General features: G+C 39.3%; 1 protein-coding gene across 1 annotated transcript in view; it reads left to right on the forward strand.

The window, feature by feature from the left end:
• The window catches only part of LOC5564889 (potassium channel subfamily K member 10), a 430,098-nt gene that overhangs the window by 208,146 nt on the left and 194,409 nt on the right, over positions 1-27,543 (forward strand). Inside the window, exon 3 of the mRNA XM_021853595.1 lies at positions 18,242-18,468. The gene's annotated coding sequence lies outside the window, so the exon portion shown is untranslated. The remainder of the gene's footprint in view (positions 1-18,241; positions 18,469-27,543) is intronic.

Below are 27,543 nucleotides of genomic sequence, written 5' to 3' on the forward strand. Positions count from 1 at the left end.
AGTTTGCGATTCCGTCACAGGCCGTAGTGACGGAAAAATGAAAGAGAATTTAGAGAAAATCTCTGTCATTGTCTCGCCGTCCGATGACAGTGAGGTAATAAACTATGTAAAAGTCGCGCGAAACCCTGTCTTGACATTGACGCTTTCCAGCCCTGGCCGAGACGAACGCCATTTAAAGCTGTGTAGGGAGTGCTCTGTTCAAATAAGTGTAGTAAAATAAGTTTGCAATAAAAAAATCGATTGAATACAATACAAGAAGAAAAAACATTGCAATATGTACTAATATGTTTTAAACAAGATGATTCAAAATCGTGAATTGAGAACAGGATTTATATGACAGGTAATTACATATATATCGCATTTTGACTGAGTTTCTGTTGAATACATCTCTATTTGCTTTTTCAATGAGCTGGACAGCAAGCTCATCTGCTTCAAACTGACTAGCGGAAATTGATTGGTAATAAGTCTAACGTTTTATAGTTGGAAACATTGATACCAATCATCGCTCGTGGAACAATTTGCAAAGCAATTCCAACGGCAAAATTTTGTTTGATGAGAGCTTTTCAAGATATTTCTCAATTTTATACCCTGATAACCCAACTTGTTTTTCCTCTTCTTGAAATCCTTCTACGATTGATTTAGTCTTAACCAATTCTACTCAACTTTGTAGCCTGATAATCTTGATATTAGCATTCCTTTACAAACAAAACTTGATATTGACAATGCTATTGAAACTTTATCATATTCTGTTGTTAAAACAAGGGGCATTACAATATCTAAATGTGAAGCAACATTCGAATCCGTGATTAATGACGATAATCTTAAACTCTTGATCCGTCTTAAAAACGTGGAGAGAAGGCAGTTTCAATGCACTCACAATCCTGCAATGAAAATTATATGGCAGAATCTGATGATGAAATTTGAAAAAAAAAAAAAAGATTTTCACAATAAAGAAACAAAAATTTTGAAAATAAAATTTCTTATATGGACTTGGGCTTAACTTTCGGAAATTATCTAAAAATTTGAAAAAAAAAACCAGAGGCCTCAGAACTAATTGTAGAAAAGCTCAAAGTGCAGCTGGTATGTCGTTTCAAAGCGCGCACAATGATATCTTAGGAGTCACTAGTCCAATTGAAAATCAAGTTACTCAAGATTGAAAGTATTTCCAATCAAGAGAACGTTTTCAAAAATTCCTGGGATTTGGAGGAAGTGAGAACTATTATTTAAAAAAAATCAAAAGTATTACCGCCCCTGGCGATGATGGAATTTTCTACATCCTGATCAAGAAGCTTCCAGAGAGTAGCTTATCATGGTTGATATATTTAACAAACCTTTTCAGTTGGCATAACCCAAAAATCCTACAGAAGCTTCCAGCTATCGTCCAATCAGCTTGCTTTCATCCTTTTTGAAAAGGTCATTTTGAACATAATGATGGTCCACATTAACGAAAATTCAATTTTGGCCAATGAACAGTTCGGATTCCGCCATGGACATCGACCACTTATCAACTTTTACGTGTAACTTGATTTGTTCCAACAAATCTGAAGGCTATTCTACTGGTCTTGCTCTTCTAGACATAGAAAAAGCATTCGACAGTGTTTGGCATGAAGGCTTAATTGTAAAATAAAAAAAACTTTATTTTCCCAACATGCAATGTTAGAATAATCCAAAGTTATTTGTCAAATTGTACACTTCAGGTAAATTATCAGAACTCCAGGTCTGAAAAACTTCCTATTAGAGCTGGTGTTCCTCCAGGCAGCATTTTGAGATCAATATTATACAATATTTTCACATCTTACTTACCTGAGTTACCTCAGGGATGTCAAAAATCTTTGTTTGTGGATGACACAGGTCTCTCCGCCAAAGTGCGAAACCTGCGTGTCACTCGTAGTAGATTGCAAAAAGGTTTGGATATTTTTTCTTCATACCTGGGAAAATGAAAGATTTCTCCAACTCATCTAATAATATTAACTAAATTAACTAGGTGTAAAGTTGTCTAACATTGAACATTAATATGAAAACATTAATGCGTTGTTTAAAATAATAATAACAAAGAAATAAAACACATGAAATTAAAAAAATAACAGGACATAAAATATTCAAAAATAACAAAGAAATAAAACACATGAAATTAAAAAAATAACAGGACATAAAATATTCAAAAATAAGTCAGATTAAAATTACACATAATTAATTAATTATCAAGACGGTAAATTTAAAATTTATTCGTATTATTACCAAAAAATTATGGATAAATAAAATTGGTCGCAGTAGCTGAAACAATTATAACGGATTTTAAGTAAATTACTTATTAACTATAATTATCATACAAGTAATGTAAGGTGAATTCGAAAATAAAACCAGCATGTAAAATTCTAAACGCATACCTATCTCATGAATCAAACGTTCACCCACAGCCATGCCATCATCGAATGCGTTTCCACCGGAAATCGTAAATCGGATAACACAACTACCATTCACTTGGAATTGCCGTCACGAAAGCAGGCGTCAAAAGGCACAAGTGTGATTTCCATACCTACTTGTTCCCTTCCTTGAGCTTATTTGCCACAGGGATTGAACTTGATTTCACTCCCGACTACTCGGAACGTGGAGTAAATATTGAGCAAATTGATATCCAATCAAGTGCAAACTTCATCAACACTCCTCCCCCCTAGTGTTCGGATTGGTACACAGGTCCTAGCCCGTTTCTGCGGTAGGAAGACATGTCCTGATGTGGAAAGTTCGTTTCGACAGTCTCGTGAGTAATCGAGCAAGCGCGGGCATTCCATGCATAAAGTCGTGATCCGAGAGTCCAAAGAGCATTACTTCCTCCGCCGAGTTTCTCCTCAGAAAAACCGACCGACGGAGGCATCGTCATGACAAGCAAAACATGAAATATTGAATGCTCAGCATCTTTACACAAAACCGAACATAAATCAACACCGTGCGATTGCTTCGCCAATTCCGGCTTTCATTTGATTTACCTTTCTTATGCAAACGGTACTGGAATTGTGAGAAAATTTTACCTACTAAAGTAAAAACTAATAAGTCAAGAGAAATGATATGAATCGAATTAGATCACAAGACACATAACTGCTCTAAAGTATATTTTTGAATATTCAATTTGTTTACAGCTCTCTTGGCATGAGTAAACCCATATAACACAAAACACGTACCGTAATCCGAGGTAACATTGATCAGCGGGATAGCATTGCAAATATTCAAATTATGAATGGTACCTATCTTTATTACATTTATGAGCTAATAAAAATTGAGGTTTTGCTAAAATTTCGTTTCTTTCATGTGTAAATTTGTCAACTTTTTGAATCAATGATTTTTATCATTATGGATGACACTACCGAAGATTCATGTCTCACATTTGTTCTGCAAATGGCATGAGCAAGGAAAATGCGATAGTTACTAAAAATGGCATCGCTTAAAACGATTCTGTTGTCAAATCTTCCATAAGTTTTTTAATCATGCAACATTAACGAACTAAAATTAAGAATGCAGAATATCCTTCAGAAATTTCTTACCTTTAGGCGTATTCCGCGGTTCAATGTGTTTTTATTTTTGAAAGAACTTAAAAAGTAAATGACTTGTAAGAGTTTGGTCTTCATATTCGGCTTCAGGGACCATGATTTAAGTAAGTAACGACATTTTCAATATATCCGATCGTTTTTCCCATAGGTGATCAATGTTACCCCATATCAGCTAAATCAAAAAATCACTTAAAACATTTATTTAAACATACTTAAATCTTTTGAAAACCAATATACAGTATATGGTCGCGAGCGGTGGGTACCAGTACTTGTTTTAAAAATATAAAACTTAGGACATTTGCGTTTTCAAACGAAATATTTAAGAAATATCCCAATAACTGATCCATGTTACCCCGGAGTACGGTAATAATTTATATTTCCCTAAGTCAAACTGTTTGTTTGAAGACACATTCTTCTTGATTTCCCTTGGCGCGATGTTTATTTCCAGTTTTATTTAACACACTTATGTCTGTGATTACACGTCTAATTGTAACTCTCTAAAGAGCATTCGAAAGGCAATGAGTTTATCTTACTTCGTAGGTATTTGAACAAAAATATTTTTTTTTTAATGTTGTGACATTTTTTAAAAAACCATGGCTAATTTTCTCAGCAATGGATCGAGCAAAATTTTAAAATAATGTGTCATTGGAACCGTGCTTTTATATTCTTTGAAGAGCGCTTGCAAAATTCTGACGGAAAAAATGAAGACTAATAATAAAACAGTTATTCAAGTCATCACGCAAAAGTATGGGTGCGTAAAATTAAGGGTGTGCAAATATCGATATCATTGATACTCCCGGGCCCGATTTTTTTCCGCTATCGATAACACTGTAAAACTTCGACAATTAACAAAAAATTCATAAACCGTTTATGCAAATAAAACTGATTCGGAAAACATTCAATAACTGCTGAGTAGAGCATGAAATGGAAGGAAATCCATAACGCTGAAAATGTTGAAGACCATGAATGTCAAATATTCACCAAAACTTGGATTTTCACTTTTGGTCGGCGTTAAGTCAGGGTGGACCAAGTGACATTTTTCATATTTTGAGAAAAATTGTTTTTTAAGTGTAAAGCTCTGTAAATGTTGGTTCAATATTTCTGCACATCTTTGTGTTACTTTCAAACAATATAATGTGAAGTGACAATCATGAAAAATCATAATCCAAACCTGTATTAGAACGATTTTTTGATGGACTATGTGTACTTGGTCCGTTCTGACTGAACTAAACATCACCGTTCAGTGAGTTGGTTCACCGTGACTGAACAATTTCTAGGAAAATAATAATCATTTAATGCTTCAATGGTCAAACTCTAAGATAAACAGATTATCAAGACCTTTCGCACCAGTATCGAAAATTCTCCAATAATCCATATCTTCAATACCGAAATCAGTGGCATTACGATAGCTTGAAAATTAAAGTATAGCTGGGTCATTGCATTAAATACCAGAAATATTCAATTATGTGTTCAGTCAGAGTGGACCAAGTGAAAATCTTGAATACCGACCAAAATATACTGGTCCAATAAGCGGGTTCTAGCACATTCCATACATACACCATAGAACTACCATAAACTTCTATCGGACTCTGAAATTGACTCAAAAAATGCAATAATAAATGCTTTTCAACACTTGGTCCGCTCTGTCTGCACAAAAATTGTTGCAATTTCTGACCACCCATCCAAATATGGTAAATGGTCGAAAATCAAAATCAAATGCATCGAATTAAGTAATATTTATATTTTTCTATTGATGAATGAGTAGAAGAATCATTCGATGTCGAAAAATCTGACAAATCTCTTGAAATGTTTTTCATTTCCTCGCATTCCTCAGCGCGCTGATCATTTTCGCTGTTGTGGTAATAAGCACTTGGTCCTCTCTGACTGCACACTTTCATAGATTTTTATTGATCATCCAAAGTAAATTTTTTACATATCTCGCAGTTTACAGCATTCATCAAATCTAGTCAAAGTGAAACGGAGGGAAGGTAATGAGAGAATAATTCATTTGTTCGAAGTTTTGTACTTGGTCCCCTCTGACTTAACGCCGACCAATTAATGTTTGTTTCAATTAATTATTTACTTTTGATGGCACTACGTCCTACAAAACATGACGTGCGCCACAATATTACGCCAACACACTCGGTCCATGATTTTTTGATCGCCCCACATTTCCAAGATCCTGCTACACTTGGTCCAAACCACCTAGCTCGTTGCGCTTCCTTTCGTCTTGTACCGGCTGGATTAGAGGTGAACACCATTTTTGTGGGATTGGTGACTGGCATTATCACAACGTGTCCCGCCCATCGTACCCTTCCAGCTTTGAATACTGGGTTCACCGTAGAGTTGCGCAAGCTCGTGGTTCATTTTTCTCCTCTATACGCCATTCTCACATACTCCGCCAAAGATCGTCCTAAGCACACGTCGTTCAAAAACTCCTAGCACTTGCAGGTCCTCTTCGAGCATTGTCTACGTCTCATGCCCGTAGAGGACTACCGATCGTATCAGCGTCTTGTACATGGTACACTTAGAACAGAAGTTTACCAGGTCTTGTAGAGTCCGTAGTAAGCACGACTTCCGGCAATAATACGTCTTCGAATTTCTCTGCTGCAGTTGTTATCCGACGTTATCAATGATCCGAGATAGACAAATTCGTCCACCACCTCGAACTCATCCCCGTCGATCATCACGCGTCTGCAAACGTGAGTTCTATCGCGCTCGGTTCTTCCAGCCAGCAGATATTTCGTCTTCGATGATTTTACCTTCAATCCAACCCGATCTGCTTCACGTTTCAGCCTGGCATACTGTTCAGAAACCACCTAGAACGTTCTTCCGATAATGACCATGTGGTCAGCAAAGCAGATGAACTGGCTGGATTTATTGAAGATCGTGCCCCGCATATTGTAGCCCACCCGTTTCATAACACCTTCTTGCGCAATATTGAACAAGAGGCAGGAAAGACCATCGCCTTGTCGAAGTCCTTTGCGTGTTTCAAACGGGTCCGATAATGCACCCGATATCTTCACACTATCCATCGTTGCTTTGATCAGTCTACTGTCTAGTCAGTTTCCCGGGAAAACCATTCTCGTTCATAATCTTCCATAGCTCTTCGCGGTCGATGGTATCATAGGCCGCTTTGAAATCGATGAATAGGTGGTGCGTAGGGACTTGATATTAAGGTGATTAAAGAACGAAGCCACGCCTCAAATTTTCAAGAGCACAAGACTTGAGAATCAAACAGCGCTTCGCGTTTGAAATTTATCCCATTGGTAACCACCAGCAAGCAAGCAATATGATTGATTTTCAACGCGAACTGTTGTCAGATTCTCCAGTCTTGTGCACTTGAAAATTCAAAGTTTGGTTTCGTTTTATAATCACCTTAACGACACTTTTGGAGGATCTGCCGCAACATAAAGATTTGGTCTGTCGTCGATCGTCGGTCCACAAAACCGGCTTGATAACATCCCACAAATCTGCAGCTTGAAGTGACGATAGACGGCGGAAGATGATCTGGGAAAGCACTTTATAGAAGGCGTTAAGAATAGTGATCACTCGACAGTTCTCACATTCTAACTAAGGTGATTATAAAACGAAGCCAAACTTTCAATTTTCAAGTGCACAAGACTGGAGAATCTGACAACAGTTCGCATTGAAAATCAATCATATTGCTTGCTTGCTGGTGGTGACCAATGGGATAAATTTCAAACGCGAAGCGCTGTTTGATTCTCAAGTCTTGTGCTCTTCAAAATTTGAGGCGTGGCTTCGTTCTTTAATCACCTTAAGGGATTCTGACATATTTGACAGCCAAATTACTGCCACTGCTTCCTTAACCGTGCAATAATTGGCAATTTACCCTACCTAGCGGATGAATTTCCAATTAGATTTTCTACCACCCGTTTGCACTTGATCTGCTGTACATCTTTACCGAAAACATCCCAACTTTCTAGCAAATCAGGATCTTCAGATACAAAAGATTGGAATAAAGGTGTTACCAGTGTCATCTAACGAATGAATTCTCAATTACACTTTTCACTGTAATTTTTATAGCAACCCACCATTAAAAATAAAACAGTGCCAGTCAGTGCGCCGGTATGTGCCATAGCTGCGCTAGGCACACAGCGTAAAGTGACCACTCCCTTGGATACCGTTTTGATTCATATTACGGACAGCTTCAAATTACGGACACTCTACTTTTTATGGGAAACATTTCACACGAAATGTTTAAATTTTTGCCATTCAAAAGATCTCACTTTCGAGGCTCGATTTAATAAACTTTTTCCATTAATATCTATGCAAATTTATAATGCCCATCTACCTTAGACGTCTCTTAAGTGGATTGACAATTTCAATTTATGATTCGACTGTTTTATTAATGATTATAATGAGCTGTCCGGAATTTGAAGCAAAGTGTCCGGAATATGAGGCAAAAGTGAGGAAACGTCCGGAATAAGAATCATGAAAAGGCCACACATTTTGATTTATTTAAAGTTGGTTGGTTGGTTTGACTTTATTAACGAGATTTTTAGCCCTGGGCTAGTTCATCTCGGGTTATTTAAAGTTGTTCAAGTTGCGGAAGCGTATTCTTTACCCACCATTCGAAAGTTAAGGGTTTCCGACGCTCGATAAAGCTAAGGAATAATACAGAATGATTGATTTTGTATGCTCTATGCTGGGTTATACTTCACTGAGGGCTTAAGTGTTCGTAATATGAATCAAAACGGTATATACCGTATTGAATCATATTACGGACAGCTTCTTATTCCGGACACTCTACTTTGTATGGGAAACATTTCACACGAAATGTTTTAATTTTTGCTGTTCAAAAGTTCTCACTTTCGAGGCTCGTTTTAATAAGCTTTTTCTATAGAAATCTATGAAACTTATAATGTCCAACTGCCTTAGACGTCTCTTTAGCGGCTTAACTACTTCAACTGATGGTTTGACTTTTCTAATAATGATTTCCATGAGGTGTCCGGAATTCGAATCAAAGTGTCCGGAATATGTGTCAAAAGTGAGGAAGCGTCCGGAATAAGAATCATGAAAAGGCCACACATTTCGATTTATTTAAAATTATTCAAGTTGCGGAAGCGTATTCTTTACCTACCATTCGAAAGTTAAGGGTTTCTAACGCTCGATAACGCTGAGAAATCATTCAGAATGATTTATTTTATATGTTCTATGCTGAGTTATACTTCACTAAAGCCTTAAGTGTCCGTAATATGAATCAAAACGGTACGATTAAAGGAAAAATGTTACTGGCGCCGCCTAGCAAATGAACTCTACTGAACAACATTACCGAAGGCATCAATTCTAGCTCATCGAGATTTTGACATATCCGTTGAATTGACGATAATGAAAAAAAATGGATCCCAGAAAAGTGGAAGGGGTCAGAAGGGATGCCTCACCCGAGGATTGTAAGATCAACTTATCGAATTGACTTCAAAATTTATTGAATTTAAAGTCTTTAATGGTGGCCATTTGGAAATTCAAGGGTCGTCCCGGGCTTTTGAGGGTTAATCTGGATCACTTCTGCAAAATAACATTGATAAAAAGGGATATAGAACTGTGTGATCATAAGCATATTTTTTTCTATGAATCGTGACCCCACCTGTCGTTTGGAAGATTAAGAAAGATTCCGCATTTCCCACGGTGATTGAAAATCAGATTATTTTTTTTTCTATCTCAATAGCTGTACCCTTTGCCCTGGTGAAGAACAGTCGCTCTTTCCATATATCCGGTGACGATGGGACTGTGCAAGTGCAAACAACGATGAAAAGTACTGCGGGGAAATAATAAATCAAACAAGATATCGTTATCACCAAGCGCTGGGGACGAACGTGTGAAGATCTGTAGAAAACAGCACACTAACATGTGTACTGAAGTCGGGTTCACGTCACCAACCCTGCCAGCTACTCTACTAGCTACTGTGGTCCGTAGGCGGAGGAGGGATAAAGATCTGATGCGCATGATAGTGAGATACCAAGTTTATTCAAAATAAACATTGGAGCGTGAGCTGACAATTCCCAACAACAGGGATCTGCACTGTTATGGAATGTGACAGAGCCATCAGAGGAAATAGTTGATAACTGTGTCAGTATCAGCTACATCAATTCTATTATAAATACATGGATTAAATTACTACTTGAATAGATTGAATAAACAGATTGTAGCATTATTGTGTCCATACAGGATGAGTTGAAGGTCAAAAGACAAGGGTTGAAAAAATCAAAGATCGAAGAATAATATAGGAAAGACAGAAGATTTAGAGTATTTTTTTAGGAAGAGAGAATTTTCCAAGAAGCAAATCGTACCCGACCTTTTACCCTTTCGACCTGCTGGTTTTTGACATGTTATCCTTCCAAAGTTTTGTCTTAATGTAAATTTAGTTAACAAATTATCAGTTTGGTAACCGAATGCAATGCACTGCTATTCGGCATTATTTGCTGTGATAATAAAAAAAAAATGTTTGCTGACCACTTAGCTGTGCAGATTTCGGTTCAATTTAATTAAGATTAGGCATGAAAATCATTGATTGAGCTAAACATTATTCAGAACAAATATGTCTTGTTTATTGTTAGGCCGATACAAATTTGAATTTGACTTGTTGTTTAGACTGTCACGCTTGGCTCTACTTACTGGTAGGGCAAACGTTCCCTTAGTGGAGGTAGCTCCAATAGTGGAGGTAGTGTGTTTTGGCATGTTTCGCGCTAATAAATGATTATGTGATATTTTTGTATTACGTACGATGCGAAAATGATACAAGTAATCGAATAATATTCATGAAATTTAACCGTAAAACTATTTAAAACAATTATTTTGCTTAATTTTTTTGCTCCTTTGCACCTATAGTGGTGCATCAGTACCCATAGTGGAGGGTCCCATAAGAAATCAATGGTTTGCGCCACTAAAGGAACCATCCTTAAAATATACCTCCACTAAAGGAACAGTGTTCCTATTATTGGTGCAAGGCTTTTTGAAGGGAAATTTCAAATGAATCGTGATTTTTATACATTTGAATGATAGAAGGATTTGAGATCTATCGAATGATACGTTAAAATCATATATTTCATGATCTTAACACCGTGTTTTAGCAGTTTTCCCTTAGGTGCACCACTAATGGTACACTTGCCCTATATACTTTGTCTTTGATGCATTCACCACCAATCTGACTTTTGCTGCTTCCCTTTTCAGGCCTTTTCAAATGTTAAGCCATTAATGTCTGTATCATCCGCGAAGCAAACAAAATCGATCCTCAGCTGTTGATACCATCTACCGCAATGTTGAACAATATGGACAACAGTAACCTCAATATACGATTATTTGCCTTAGATTTATGTATGCAGAATTTAATTTCGCCTATATTTCCAAACAATTGTTGTCCTACGCTGCTTTAAACAAAAACTGAAATTATAATGTATATATATTCTTATATACACATCTTCTTTTTTTCTGGCGTTACGTCCCCACTGGGACAGACCCTGCTTCTCAGCTTAGTGTTCTTATGAGCACTTCCACAGTTATTAACTGAGAGCTTACTATGCCAATGACCATTTTTGCATGCGTATATCGTGTGGCAGGTACGAAGATACTCTATGCCCTGGGAAGTCGAGAAAATTTCCAACCCGAAAAGATCCTCGACCGGTGGGATTTGAACCCACGACCCTCAGCTTGGTCTTGCTGAATAGCTGCGCGTTTACCGCTTCGGCTATCTGGGCCCCTCATATACACATCACGACTGGAAATGTCTGTCTGGTTACCCGATTATTCGATAAATGTTATAGAGAAGCAAACGGCAGGCATGGTATGCATATGTACAATAAAAAGAAAAGGTAATTGACAAGAATCGTGCAGAAAGGTAATTTAATATCTTTTATACTCAGTTTTTCTATCGATAGGTATGTTTTCTTTAGAACTCACGTTTCCACATTTCCTGGGAAAGAGGGCCGTCTACAGCTCAAACACCTTCGAACATTCTCGAAAGGTGACAAACCGTAAATGGAAAAAATCGTCAGCAAAATTGATAGCTTGACACTTGAAGCAAAGTTCTATTTCTTATAAATTATAGATTGAAATCTGTCAACTGAATCACCTTCGGTAGGTATCATATCATTCCATGCAACGAACACACGGTGACAAAAAACTCAGTCGAAGAAAGCTACCGTTCTGCAGATTGAGCTTGTTGTGGGGCACGAATCTCGAGTCGGGGCAGTCAGTGGACGGAAGTGAGAAACAAGTTTTTAAAATAAATTTTGCTCGCTCCGTTTTCCCTTGTTCCCCGAACTACCACAGTGCGTTGAATGAAGGTATCCTTCTACGAATTGATTTATTTTTTCTGCTAGCCGTAGAATGTTTTGCGCAGAATTTTGCCCCACAAAGTTTCGTCCTGATGCCATGGATATCATCTAGCTTTCCGTTGTGTTTTTTTCTGTTTCTATCCCTGACACGAAAGACCCGAAACGTAATCAATTTTTAATGACGAAAAAAGTGTGGAATAATGATTAGCTAAGAGACTTGTTTTCGTGACCGTTGCGGTGGCCGGCGAAGCTACTTAATAATCAAAAAAGCTACATTTGCGTTAATTGCTTCTCATCAATGTTTCGGATTTCCCTACCTTGGTCAGGATTCAGAAGAAACCGACAATTTTTTTAGATGTTTTCGGCACATGCAGTAACATGACAAAGCAAATTGATATATCGCAAATCAAATTACCAGGAAAATTGCTCTCTTTCGGTACATGACTTTTTACGCTCCTTGTGGATCAACAGAAAATTCCATTTTGCAACGTATGTTTTGCCATTCATACACTTTAGAGCAGACAGGCATTGATCCATAGCTTATGAGGGAAAAAACAATCCTTCTGAGTACCACACACGTGTGACTTAGGAGAAGTAGAATACAAGTTACCCGCACGGTAGACTGATGCTAATTCCGATGTTTCTATGCAAGGTTCATTCTAGGGAATTTGGTAGATTTCGTCGTTTTTTTTCTGTGGTTCTACGAAATGACAAATTTTGGTGTTTTTTATCAAGAGTGATAAAGATTAACAGAAATGAGTCATTTCTTCTTCATTAAGGTGTTCCGACAAGTGGATAACAACAAAATTGTATCACAATTGCATCAAAGTTTGTTACAATGACAAATTTTGTTTCAAGCAGCACTCTGAGCAGCTTGAAGAATCTAACTATAACACAATTAAAACAAATTCAGTCATAATAACAAAGTCTATTCAAAATTAGTTTTATTTCACAACATAACTATACCACAGTACAGTTTGTTATAAGTAATCTATAAGCAGTTTAAAATCGAATGAAATAACAAATTCTGTTATAATTCAGATATGGGATGTTACACAATTAGTTATATTCTTGTTTACTTTAAGCTGCAAAATTATGAGTCGACAACTAGGAAGGAGCGTCCAACACAGCTCTGGTCCTCACAAGTTCCTACCTCACTCTTCCAAACGATGACAAAGACCGCCAGCTAAGGGTTGCGTACTTAGCTGGTAGTGCAGCCTGGACACTGTTGTACTTCTGACATCAGCTAGATTCAGGAGGTACATCTCGATGTCTGCTGAATCGCGCCCAGCTAAATCCAAGGTGGTAGACCCACCAGCGCGATCGTCCTAGTGTTAGTTGGGACGTTAAACAGAGCTGGCATGATGGCGTTCCGGCGAGACATGAGTGTTGGCGTAGGCCCAATAAGCCACTCGTACTAAAACTTATTGCGAATACCGTACAAGATAATACGACCCGGAACAATCGGCAAAGACCCACGTGGCGAAATAAGGATTAGGATTGGAAACTTGGAACATGGAACTGCTACTTTCTTGGTTTTGCAGTTTGCGACAGGCTAATCTATGACGAACTACATCCCCGTAACTTCGATATCGTAGCGCTGCTGGAACTTTTTTGGACTGGACAGAATGTGTGGAAAAGTGGACATCGAGCGGCTACCTTCTACCAAAGCTGTGGCACCACAAATGACCTAGGAGCTGGCTTCATAGTGTTGGGCAAGATGCGGCAACGCGTTATCGGGTGGCAGCCGATCAACGCAAGGATGTGCAAGATGAGGATTAAAGGTCGTTTCTTTAACTACAGCATTATCAACGTACACTGCCCACACGAAGGGAGATGCGACGACGTGAAGGAGACGTTTTACGCGCAGCTGTAATAGATATATGACGGATGCTCGCCGCGTGACGTGAAAATCGTTGTTGGTGACATGAACATACAGGTAGGAGAAGAGATGTGCAGACTGGTGATCGGGCGGAACAGCCTGCACGCCGTATCGAATGAAAACGGCCAACGATGCATCAACTTTGCAGCCACTCGTGGTATGGTAGTCCGAAGCACCTTCTTCTCACGCAAAGTTATCCATAACGCCACTTGGAGATCACCCGATAACCTAACCGAAAACCAAATCGACCACGTTCTAATCGACGGAAAATTCTTCTCCGACAACACCAATGTCCGCACATACCGCAGTGCGAATATAGATCCATAACATTACCTAATTGCTGTATGTATGCGCTTAAAACTTTCGACGGTGATCAATTTGCGCCGAAGCCGAACGCCATGGCTCAATATTGAAAGGCTACGGGACTCAGAAGTAGCCCAAGATTACGCGCAACTATTGGAAATGGGCCTACCAACGGAGGAACAGCTTGGCGCCGCCACTCTTGAAGATGGCTGTAGGCCCATACGATCTGCCATAGATAGCACAGCAATAGCAGCACTAGGTTCAGCGGCACGGATTCAGAGAAACGACTGGTACGACGGCGAATGCGAGCAGTTGAAGGATGTTAAGAATGCAGCATTGAGCTCTCGCCGAGCGGTGTCACGAACACATGCGCAAATTTTCTGGTTGAAAATACTGCCGTTTGATTTTGTTAGGAACAGCTGATCTTTGTTTATATTTTCCACCAGCACTCTTTAAATAGTGTTGGTGACATGTAACGTATATGCACACGAGCGCAGAAACCACTATGGGCGAGAATGCCGCAACACCGTACGAGAGCGAACGAGGCACGGTATAAACAGGCAAGGAACAGACAAAACTTGATCTACCGGAGAAAGAAGTGCCAACAAGAAGAACGAGATCGCGAAGCGATGGAAGAGCTGTTCCGCACTAAAGACACACGAAAGTTCTACGAGAAGCTGAACCGTTCGCGCAAAGGCTTTGTGCCATAAGCCGATATGTGCAGAGACTGTGACGGAAATCTTCCCACGAACGAACGTGGGGTGGTCGAAAAGTGGCGGCAGTACTACGACGAGCACCTTAATGGTGATGTGGCCAGTAGCGAAGGTGGCACGGAAAACTTCGGGAGCACGCGTGGACGACGAAAGACTTCCGCCTCCAGATCTCCAAGAGGTAGAAACGGAGATTAGACGGTTGAAAACAACAAAGCCGCTGGAGAGGACCAACTACCGAGCGGAGTTGCTAAAATACGGTGGTGATGCACTGGCAAGAGCGCTGCACTGGGTTATTTCCAAGATTTGGGAGGAGGAAGTATTGCCGGAGGGGATGGAAGGTGTCGTGTGTCCCACCTACAAGAAGAGCGACAAGTTGGATTGCGCCAATTATCGTGCGATCACAATTTTGAGCGCCGCCTACAAGGTACTCTCCCAAATTCTATGCCGCTCTCTATCACCAATTGCTAGAGAATCCTTTGGGCAATATCAGGCAGGATTTATGGGCGAACGAGCAACAACGGACCAGATATTCGCCATCGGCCAGGTGTTGCAGAAATGCCGCGAATACAATGTACCCACACATCATTTATTCATCGATTTTAAATTGGCCTATGATACAATCGATCGAGAGCAGCTATGGCAGATTATGCACGAATACGGTTTCCCGAACAAACTGATAGGATTGATCAAGGTGACCATGGAGCGAGTGATGTGCGTAGTCTGAGTATCAGGGACACTCTCGAGTCCCTTCGAATCTCGCAGAGGGTTACGGCAAGGTGATGGCCTTTCGTGTTTACTACTCAACATTGCTTTAGAGGGTGTGATAAGAAGAGCGGGGATAAACACGAGTGGCACGATCTTCAGAAAGTCCGCTCAGTTACATGGTTTCACCGACGACATTTATATTGTTACACGCAACTTTGAGACGATGGCGGACACGTACATCCGACTAAGGGCCGAAGCTAGGCGAGTCGGACTGAACATCAATGTGTCGAAGACGAAGTACATGATTGCGAGGGGCTCAAGAGAAGACACGGCACACCTCCCACCTCGAGTTCATATTGAAGGTGATGAAATCGAGGTTGTCGAATAATTCGTGTACTTGGGCTCACTGGTGACGCCGACAACGACACCAGCAGAGAAATCCAGAGATGCATCGTTGCTAGAAATCGTGCCTACTTTGGACTCCGCAGAACGCTCCGATCGAGCAAAGTTCGCCATCACACGAAATTAAACCATCTACAAGACCCTAATTACACCGGTACTCCTGTATGGGCACGAAACATGGACCCTACGTGCAGAGGATCAACGCACCCTTGGTGTTTTCGAACGGAAGGTGTTGCGGACCCTCTACGGCGGAGAGCAGATGGAAGACGAAACGTGGAGGTGGCGACTGAACCATGAATTGCATCAGCTGCTGGGAGAACCAACCATCGTCCACCTCGCAAAAATTGGGAGGTTGCGGTGGACCGGGCATGTCACCAGAATGTCGGATAACAACCCGGTAAAAATGGTTCTCGAAAACAATCCGACCGGCACAAGACAACGTGGACGATCTGCGGACCCTTCGAAGAATGCGTGGCTGGCGACGGGCAGCCATGAACCGAGTCGAATGGAGACGACTCCTACGTATAGCAGAGGCCACCCAGGCCTTAGCCTGACTGGTAACATGCTACCAGAAGTAGATACACTTTGGGGATTTTCCATTGATAAGTTGAAATTATGTACGTGTATCCATAGGGACGTTGGTGTAAGTAGCTACGTTCAGATTGACAAAATTCGAAAGGTTACCTACCTAGTAACGCTAGACTAGGAACAAAATTGTCTTGTTGATTAGCATGATTAAAATTAATTCGATGATGATTGTGATGCTCAATAAAAACAAAAATTTTGATTTCCTCAAGCATAAAGCATAATTGTGGTAAGGATGGCTCTCTGATCTTCAAGCTGAAAAGCAAATTCTATCTCAGTGGAGACGATACGGCAATAAGAAGAAGATTTTCCACCGGACAAACAAATGTAATATCATGTTTCATTAATTGCATAACAACATCCGAGTACAGCAAATATAAAAACCAGATATCCGTAGTTCTTATTTAAACAATGTAACAACCGATACAGATTCCTGTAAATTATAATTCAGATCTCATCCAATGATACCAAGCCCCGCGCAAAATATTTGACTGGAGCAAACATTCTTTCCAATAATGGCTGGCATGTTTGAAAGCAGTCACCGCCCACAACTCCAGTCCATTGCCACGCCAATACGCGATAAATGTGGTTCTTAAAATAAGTCATGCCACCCGCCAGTCGGATGGTTGGCTGGTCGATGGGTATGACAAAGCATTCCACATTCCCACCAGCCAGCACGATCAACATAAACTGTCCGAAAATACCTGAACCGAGAGAGCAATTTCACAAATCTACAAAGTAAAAAAGTTAAATTCCATTTTTTTTTGCTTTCCATATTGCCACATTGCCACCATTAATGCGCACGGTGGGGAGGATTGAACAGAATTGGATAATATTGAAGAAAAATATATTTTTAATCTTGTGGGGCAATTGAATCTCAAACCTGATACACTCAAAATGTTTGTGGTTCCAATTGTTCTGTTAGCATATTTCATTGATTATTATTGAATTAATTATTTAATAGGTGTAGCGGTAAATACTTACTGTGGAGTGGCAGAAAGTTTCAATCAGTGGTTCATAAGTTATAGCAACATGTAATCTAACGGTAAAAAAAAATTAAAATGCCTAATATTTTCATTAATTTTATCGAAATATGCCTGAATGTGAAAAATGTCACCAAAATTCCATAATACCAGTAAGTTTCGCGAAACATTGCTATTTTTGGATACATTAGTGTGTTTTTTTTTCTGCAAACATAAGTGTATGGCTGATATAAAGTATGCCTGTCGTTAAAGTATCGATATTTTATGTTCAGCCAGTAAAATTTTGCCCCACATTAGATACGAACTGCCCCATCGATAGGACAAAAGTTCATCTACAACAATAAATTCTAAAACTACTATAACTAGAAATGGGTAAACATTTTTACACTAGTTTGTTAAGCAAAATTTGTAGCCAATATGGTGAAGGTTCACTGTGCCTTATTAACTTCTTTTCTACTGATACAGTTTTTTTTCTGATAATTTTGATTATTCCACTAAGGTCGACTAAGGTCCACTCAGATTGGTTTCAATATAAAAATGTTCTGCTAACATGTGATAACAAATGTTATTTAAACAAGAAACAAAAATGGTCTCTAACAGACGATCTAACAAAATGTTCAAAAACATCATCCCACAGTGAGCCGCCAAGCTATGAAATCGTGGTCTCATTGCGACCGATGGAGCTTTTTATGAGGGAAAAAGGATCAGAGGTTGTGTGGTCGACCATCCTTTTAGCCCGTCGCCTTACCCAGAACCGGTATCCGAATAAATCACCATAAATCATTTTTTCTCAATGGCTCTTCCTTCCTTTTCTTTTCTGCTTTTGCTTCAGATTCATCTCGGATTCACATTGGCGAGATTTTGAAAGGACTACCTTACTGGCAACGTAATCGCGTTCAGCACCTCGCTTAGCCCCTCAACACGGACTCCACTCAGAGACTCCACGGGGACGGAGAAAAGGCGGGAAAGCAACGGCATTAATTCCCAACGCAAAGGATTATACCAATTGAAAGTCAGAAAAGCGACGGAAGCGTAAGCATCCGAAACTGTTTCCAAAAGGTAAGAAACCGTGTAATGATTCGTTTTATGAGCCGAACGTTTTTGCACTTAGTCTGCCACTTTTCGAGAGAAATATGACACAGCCCATATGCACGTGCAACGACCATGACGTATAAAGTTAAGAAAATTACTTCCTCGCTAGACACAATTTGCTTATATTAGGACAAAGTATTTCTATCGTTGGCAACACAGAGCAGTCGAAACGTTTGGATGTAACAAGGACGTTTGTCTGTTAAGTGGAACCTATTTATTTTTTTATTTCATTTTACAACATTTTTACGTTTTCTTTTGGGACAGCAAAAAACAGGAGACATGATTTAAAAGGGATATTGTAATTTTGTAAACACATCACAAACCACCTCTTAGTATTTTCAAAATAATTTTAATCCATTCATTAATTCCTAAGGGTCAAAACAAATAGAAAACATTATGTTTTAAAATACTGTGAAAATCAATTTGAAATTCCAGATTAAAACAGCGAAACAAGATTTGTCTCTCTAGCACCTATTTACTGATGACAAAAGGTCGAAAGACATAGCGTCAAAATATCAGAAGTCAGAAGATTGAATGTCATGCAAAATGTTGATTGAAGGGAACAATAATCTACCCACTAATAAATATTCCCTACACTGATATCATCGATGGAGGAAACCTAACAAATAGCTCAAGAAGCCTCAGGTGTACCCGTAATCCGACAATATTTTCTTTCATACATGAACAAATTGAGCCTCACGATATCATATTCTCCCAATCAGTACAAAGCCAGAACATCGGCATCCTACCGCTTGGCAGCAATTTTATGGTTCCATTACTCTGATTGACTTAATTAATTAAGGTAAAACAAATTCCTTGAATGGCACCCGAAAACAGCTACCAGATTCTCCCACAATGACTGCCGGGCTAAACACCCAGGGTCAAGCAAAAAGGGGAAATTTAATTTAATTATGTCACTTTTTTACGGCTAGACTCCTACGTTTCTTGGGCAACTTCTTTCACTGTTTCTCATTCATTCCGGACTGCCAGGTGACAGAGTGACGATGAATAAAATTGAAAGCAATCAGTATAGTGACAAAACTAAATCGGTAGCTATATAAATTACGGCCCCTGAACGCATGGTGAGCTCCAATATATCGAACTGGATTATTGCATGAGAAAATTGTATGAGAAAACGACAAAGAATAATTGAGGTACTCAACCAGCAATGTTCTGCAGCAAATATATTTGTCCCATCTGTGCAATAAGGAATTGATTAGTTTATTTATAGCAACGCAAGGAAGCTCGATCTCAGGGAGCATTACCTACATTCATCAGCACAGCTCGAGTCAATAGAGTCTCCCTGGAATTAGGACGACGAAGTGGTGCACAGCTGTTTCCCATCACAACACAATCAGTCGTACGATGTGCTGGTAAATCCATACCATTAACGGCAAAATAAATCTCTTGTCAATCATTCCGCGCTATTTAATTGCACAATGTGCACATTCGAGAAAATGGATTGTGAAGTGCTTCGCTCCGTAGAGGCTACATCGCTATTGCAACGGTGCGCTGTAAATTCGCTTACCTATTACTTTTACTTGCGATTGGTCTTACTCAATCCAAATAAATAGATTCGAACCGAAAAACTATTTTTAATTATATTTCATCGACTTTCCAACTATGTTTCTAGATAAATAATTAGTGATTTTTTCTTTGTTTGTCAAAGTATATAAATGTACCTTCCTCGCATCTTTTCAACTAAGGTAGGTGTACCAATTATGGATGCAATATGTTAACTGGATGGATAAAAATCAAGTTTTAACCACGTTTCTAAAATGTAAGCATGACTTGTTGGCGTAAATTACTAGTTTGAAGCCTTGCGAAACAGAGAAATAAATTGTAGTTTAGTACTAAATTGACTTTTAGCTTCTTAAAATTGGTTTTAAAAAGCGTTGTCTTTGTACCAATTATGACAATAGTGTTCCTAGCATTCGACATAAAAGTGTACCAATTATGGACTATCGAATATTTGCACGAAATTAACACAAACGCTATCCAGAGCGAATGATAATGCAACGCTAATATGCAATGAAGTGATTGCTCATAATTTTTTCCAAAACATGTTCATGTGAGCAAATTAATTTTTGAAAAGGAGTCTAAATGTGGTGAAAATGCAAATTATTGTACAAAACAGCATTAATGAACTCATATTACCTTTCCAGCGCCTAATTTTAACGAAAAAATAGGGAAAATTCAAAAATTGAGTGTCACTGAAAACCCCTCTCTACCATGAAATTAGCATCTTCCGCTTGCGAACATTTTCAAACGTGTGATTGAAAAATCTTAGTAATCGAATACAAAACATGAAGATAATGTGTTACTGAACCGTCCCGTCGTGGAAGTCACTCGTAAAATAGCTTTACTTCTTTTATTTCACTGATCAAAAAATGTATACAAAGCGCCTCCAGGTATCGCCATAATTGGGCTCTCATACACTTTTTGTACCAGTTACACAGCGTAACAAAAATGACATTTTTGCGTGTCTCAAGGATCAAATTATGTGTCTCTAGTAGATTTGGGGTTGCTGAATCTGGTGCCATTCTCAGAAATGTTCCAGCACGTCACAATTTTTAGCTACAGGTCGTCAAAGTTGTATAAAACACTGGTTTTATTCATGTTTACATGAAATTTAAAGTACGATTTGTCAAATTTTTTGTGACCTAATCCGCCAAACATGCAAAATAGAACTTGAACTTTCATTTCAGACATAATTTGATTGAAATTGCGCGATTAAATTTCGATAAAACCGATTTTTTTAACATGCTTGCAGTCTCCATACAAAATTCTTCGTTTCTTCTATATGGCATTCTCTAAACCATCAAAAAATAACCTTTCCGCATCGAAAGTATTACAAACTTTGATAATAAGTATTGTTATACACATAAAGTTTGAATTCTGTGGCAAATTAAGCCAATATATTACCTTACAAGCTGGCAAACTTGCATGCAAGTTGGCTGAAATAGTCATTTTTTGCATTTTCAACAGTCAATATCTCAAAAACTAGACGTGCTATGATATTTCTGGAAACGGCAATGGATTCAGCAACCCTTAATTAAGTGAATAGCGGTATTTTGGTGCTGGAGACAAAAACGTGTTCCGCAGTGTTATCGACATAGTGGAAATAGATTTGATTGCTCACCAGTTAAATCTATTCGTTTGTTTTCACTAGGCAACATAAGTTTATCGGTTGAAGCCGTTTTTCCGGAAGAAAACATACATTTTGTAACGGGTGTTCTTTAGCAAACTGCTAAGAAGGTGACATATGTGTAAGGCAAAATTTTCAAATGTGCCTTTTTCGAAGCTTATTTCACAAGTGATCTCATCAAGGCTTAGTTACCATCAAATACAAATAGGTTTATCATTCCTGTGAATATTAATTGTTATATTCTAGTGAAACAATAAGAAAAATCTCTTTTTGTTCCCACTATTGCCATAATTGGTGCTATAGCCACAATTGGTACTTCTACCCTATATTGATACATGTCATGGTTCGATGTATTGCACAGCTCAATCTTTATTAGTTTTCCATGATATCGAAACATCATGGTCACACATCACGTCACAAGTTTTCCAAGGTAAACAACAGTCTCATCAAACTTAACTTCGGCACCAACATCACTAAACCTTCCTCTATCTCTCCCAGCAACCATGTATTTCGTTCTGATAGAATTATACAGTAAAGATCTCATACGACGTCTATCAGCCGTCAACAAATCCCGTTTGATAACTTGATAACTACGAACTCCTTCACACCAGGTGATAGACGGTGGAAAATGACCTGAGATAGCATTGTAGGCCGTATTTAGAATGAAGTTCTCATTCTAACAACTTTCAACAACTTTCCGAGATGCTCCACGTTATCTGTGGCTCACGGCACAAACCTTAATGAGATGCGTTGAGCTTCTGGTAGAATTTCCGCGTTACTTGAGACCGGTACAGCTGCTCCATTTTCCTCTTTTTGCCGGGTCGTTTACTATAGCATTACCGTTGCGTTCTTCTGCTCCAGAATCTACTTGCACACCTTGTCAAACCAATTATGCCATCATCTTCGACTCACGTATTCGACGTTGCTCTCAGTTGCATGTCGAAGACGTGTCATTCATTGAGCAGGACGCACTTAATTTATGAAGCTGTTTGTGGTAATTCCCAAACCCCAAGTGTATGGATATGAAGGCATATGCTGGAAATAGGTGTTACTAATACTCTTGCAGCCCCTGTTGTGAGTTTCGCCGGTATAGTAGTGTCCTTCCTCTGGTTCCCTCGATATACCGCATCGCACACTTCAGGGCCTGCCAGTGTTGAATTGTTGATCAGTCGGGTTTTGCTAGAAATGAACCAAGCATTCAACCGGAAAACAAATATCTGGCCTTTGAACGGTTCTTGCGTAAGCTTTTCCTCACGTGTCAATCCTTTCTATATTGGAACACTGACAGGGTTGCAGTTATCCATCTCGAAACGTTTCAGCAGACGATCGAACAATTGCATTTATATTTATTTTTATTTATTTATGCCAACAGCTAAAATATTTACCACAGTGACTAGTTTAGCACGACATTAAAAGTAATATAAGAAAAATAAGAACAGGAAAAATAAAATTTAACACAAAATTCTACGGAATAACATTGATGGAAAACACGGCACATGCTACACATAGGTTCATGCAATCCGTAGTTCGTCCTGGCTGGAGAAGTGGTCAAAACCGGCTTCGTGAATATAGTCAATCTTATTTTCTTAGAAGTGACGCAGCTCGCCACAGTCGAACATCTCAAATAGTTTAGTCAGGTTTTACTTGAGATCCTGGATCAAGAGAGCTTCCGACTCGCATATGGATCACTTCATCACCGGGAGCTAGCTTCTCGTGGAAGGTTTGTGTGCGCTTCCGTTCGCTGCCTCTCACTGGCGTTTATTCCATGGATACGCAATGTTCTAAATGAGAAAGAGGGGTGCCGGTGTTGAGCAAACGTTTTGCGTTTCTTCGTTATCATCAGGTCACTGGCCATCTTTTTCTCTCAAATCGTTAACAGGATCTGCTTTATCCAGTTGAATATTCTCGTCATTGGCCGTAGCTTTTATCACTTGAGCATTTCTCCCTCTTGTTCAACCATGTAGACTACCAACGGACATGCGATGTTTCATCGGATCGGCAGCATAGGGGTATCGTGTATAGTCAAAATTTGCATCACTAGCTACGATGATCTTGCTATTCTTGCTTTCATCTAGCCATTCGGTGCATATCCCATCACTTCCTTGATTTTCGGATCAATCTTCTTTTTTGATTGGCTTGGTATCCAGGCAAAAGCCTTGCGGACAATAAAATAAACCTTCTCTGGATTCTTAACAAACCTTCCTCTATGATTTTTTTCAGAATCACTTTCTGACTCACTATAGTATCGTCTACGCCTAGACGAAATCCCTATTCCTCTATTTTCTTCCCTATCTTCTATTCCTGTTTTATTTAACCGTGTTCCTCTAATATCCCCCACCAGACTCAGCGTTCAATCAAGTAATGATCTTTCAAATCTACTGTCTCGGGTTTCTGTGGATTCGGTATCTACAAACCGGTAAATCTCCTTATAATCGCTCGCATCTCCGATCTTGCATTTCTTACAAATATCTATGTTTGCCTTCTTCTCTTCTCAAAACGAATCTTCCTTTCTTACTATCATTTTCTGCTGATTCTTCTCCTTTATTCTTACCAAAATCTTCATGATATTCCCTAGAATTCGTTGAAAAATTTCCTCAAGTTTATCAAAATGGAGGAAATTGAAAGAGCTTCGAATCGACCTCCGTGGAGTCTTTAAAAGAGCACCAGGATTGCTTAAACGATATTTCGAATCTTTATCCCTACCCTCTCCTAACTGCTCCTTATGTTTGAAATATGTTTTTTCCTTTCATGATCTTTACTGCAGAGTTTGGATCTGGATTTCTCCATGAATCACGAGGGTTACCCATTTCGCATAAAGACGTTTCGCATAAAGACGATTCGCATAAGGACGTTTGGCATACTAGACGTTTCGCATAAAGCAGTTTCATATAAGAATAGGTAGCATTTCAAAGAAGGCATATGATTCACTTTATGCCAAACGTCCATTATGCGAAACGTCCACCCTTAATATTATGCGAAACGTCCTTATGCAAAACGTCTTTATGCGAAACGTCCCACCCCCATGAATCACTACCAGAACCTTTCCTTCCTGTATCAGTATCTTCTTTAACGATTTCTTCTCGAACGTGCTGACCTAATTCTATGAGAATCTTCTCAATCTGTTTACAAGCTTCTTTCCCTGCACTTGCTTCTTCTTCATTTTCCACCCATGAAATAGACACCCGAATCAAAAAACGCCTTAATCTCGATACACATGCTCTATCAAATTTCTTTCGCAATATCCCACTATTTCTTCTACCACTTTCGCGATCGTTTTAAACTCTTCTGAATATTTGATTACGCCTTCATCAACGACATTATACTTCCTCTCTTCTTTGAACAACCTCTTCAACAATATCTTCTTGTCTTCTAAGTTCTCTCTTCTATCAACCGTTTGTTTGACGAAACGTAATTCAAAAGCTACTTCCTCCTCCAACAACTGATCAACTGTTGGTCGAATATAAGGTCCTGTCATTTTCAACTCCCAAACTCAATTCAAAATTCACAAAACTTAATTATTTTCCAATGAAAGATTTCAGTTCGATAAATGAAAAAAAAAACAAAATAGATTTTCGTAAAGTTTAGAAAAAATCAGGATCAACTAATATATAAAAGTAATAAAACAAAATACCTAGACCAGACAATGAAATTTCCATAACAAACAAAAATTCACTTCAAACTTATAACAAACAAAAATTCACTTCAAACTTATAGCTAAAAAAATCAATGTAAAACAATAAAAATTCAATTTCAAAATTTCTTAGAGAATAAATTAGAATTCAACTTTATAATTCACTTGTTTCAAACTAAAATAGTTTTTGAAAAAAAAAAAAGCAACGTTTAAATCTTTTTAGTTGGGCGCCAATGTAACCGTTCGTAAAACTATACTAGAGATTATTAGCAAACTCGGTGGCTTAAGCGTCACTCTCAATGAGAGACCACCGATCGTGTTCAGATTTGCCCGACGTTTAGAGACTTTTTCTCTCTGGGAGAGTTTTGAACGGTTCTTGGTAAACAACACTAGACAATCAAACGCAAGAATGACGTTTACTCCTCCACAGCAGTGAAGCTTTATGGAATTCAGAAGAGGATGCCTACTCAAATGTGCTAATAAATGGAACGAAACCCCACTCCGACAGAACACACTTTCCCAAAAACGCAAAAATGCCATCCTTCGGGCGTCGTCTTTCGCCCGAGAGAACACGAGCCTGAGCCCTAAGGGGTTCATAGGAGATCAAGCAACCCGAGCTGGGTCTCTTCTGTTTGAGTCGTAAACCAAGCCAGTCATGTGTGCGGAAAATATTACCCAGTAAAAAAAAATAGTGGTTTGAGCGAATTTGAAGTCCGGAGGAGACGAAAGTGTCCGCCCTTTGGGAGCGTAGTAGACCGGGTATAAGGTGGAAGAAGCCCTAGTGATCTCACCGGCAAAGATCCTCGGTTGAGTTTACCCCCGGGGGAAGTGGTAGAAACTAAGTAGTACCATAAGTGTTCGCGGTGGTCCGGTCCGTATGGTGATTTTATGAAATCCCGCGCAAAACCATTACTGCATTCCTCCCCACCGGGAGACCGGGGTCCGTGCTGCAAATTGGCGGGCAGCAAAGAAGTCGACCAGCATGCAAAATGGCCGAAAGAACGTTGCGGAGGGAGTGGCGGCTGGAACGGAAGCTTCCGATTTCGGATCTCGATAGTGAGACGGCGATTCGTTTCAACTAACCACACTCTCAAAAATTGGTCCAAAAAGGGATAACGTAATGGTACCTGTACTTTCGGTAATTGGGGTTCGAAGATGTAAATTCGCTACAGAGAATTTTAGCGACTTCACTCACGCCTCCATTTAACTACCTGATAAAGGCGGGCCTTTGGCACTGCACACGGGTCTCGACGATAACAAAATTCTCGATGAACGGGCTCACAATTCAGCGGTGATGGATGTCGAATACCAACGGAAAGGAATCCCGCCGTACGGAAAAAGCGCAGAGCGCTGTATGTCCAACGCGAAACCACGTTAGTTTTTAAATCGTCAATCAACTAATTAAATATAATTTCCTTTTTCCATGTAGATAAACTGAATAAAACTTTTTGTGCAGAAAGGCAAATAATTTATGGATCTCGGTCCTCTAAAAACGAAAGAAATACACAATCGTTTAACATAACTTTTCACACCTACTCACTCACTTACTTTTACATTCAATTAAAAAATTAAAATTCAAATTTATCTTTACACCAAAATAAATTCTTACTTTTAAAAATCACTTAAGCTCAACGTATCTAAATCACTCTTGTTTGTCGCTGTCGCCATAAATACTTACTTTACTTTTGCTGGCTCTACCTGCGCCACAATGTTACGCCAACTAACTCGGTCCATGGCTGCTATCCTCCAATTTCTCGATCGCCCCACACTTCCAAGATCCTGCTCCACTTGGTCAAACCACCTAGCTCGTTGCGCTCCCCTTCGTCTTGTACCGGCCGGATTTGAGGTGAACACCATTTTTGTGGGATTGTTGTCCGGCATTCTCACAACGTGTCCCGCCCATCGTACCCTTCCAGCTTTGGCGACTTTCTGGATACTGGGTTCACCGTAGAGTTGCGCAAGCTCGTGGTTCATTCTTCTCCTCCATACGCCGTTCTCACATACTCTGCCGAAGATCGTCCTAAGCACACGTCGTTCAAAAACTCCTAGTGCTTGCAGGTCCTCTTCGAGCATTGTCCACGTCTCATGCCCGTAGAGAACTACCGATCTTATTAGCGTCTTGTACATGGTACACTTAGTACGGAAGTGAAGTTTACCAGACCACAAGGTCTTGTGGAGTCCGTAGTAAGCACGACTTCCGGCAATGATACGTCTTCGAATTGCTCTGCTGCAGTTGTTATCCGACGTTATCAATGATCCGAGG

The sequence above is a fragment of the Aedes aegypti genome, chromosome 3 (assembly GCF_002204515.2).
Source record: "Aedes aegypti strain LVP_AGWG chromosome 3, AaegL5.0 Primary Assembly, whole genome shotgun sequence".
NCBI classification, from domain to species: domain Eukaryota; kingdom Metazoa; phylum Arthropoda; class Insecta; order Diptera; family Culicidae; genus Aedes; species Aedes aegypti.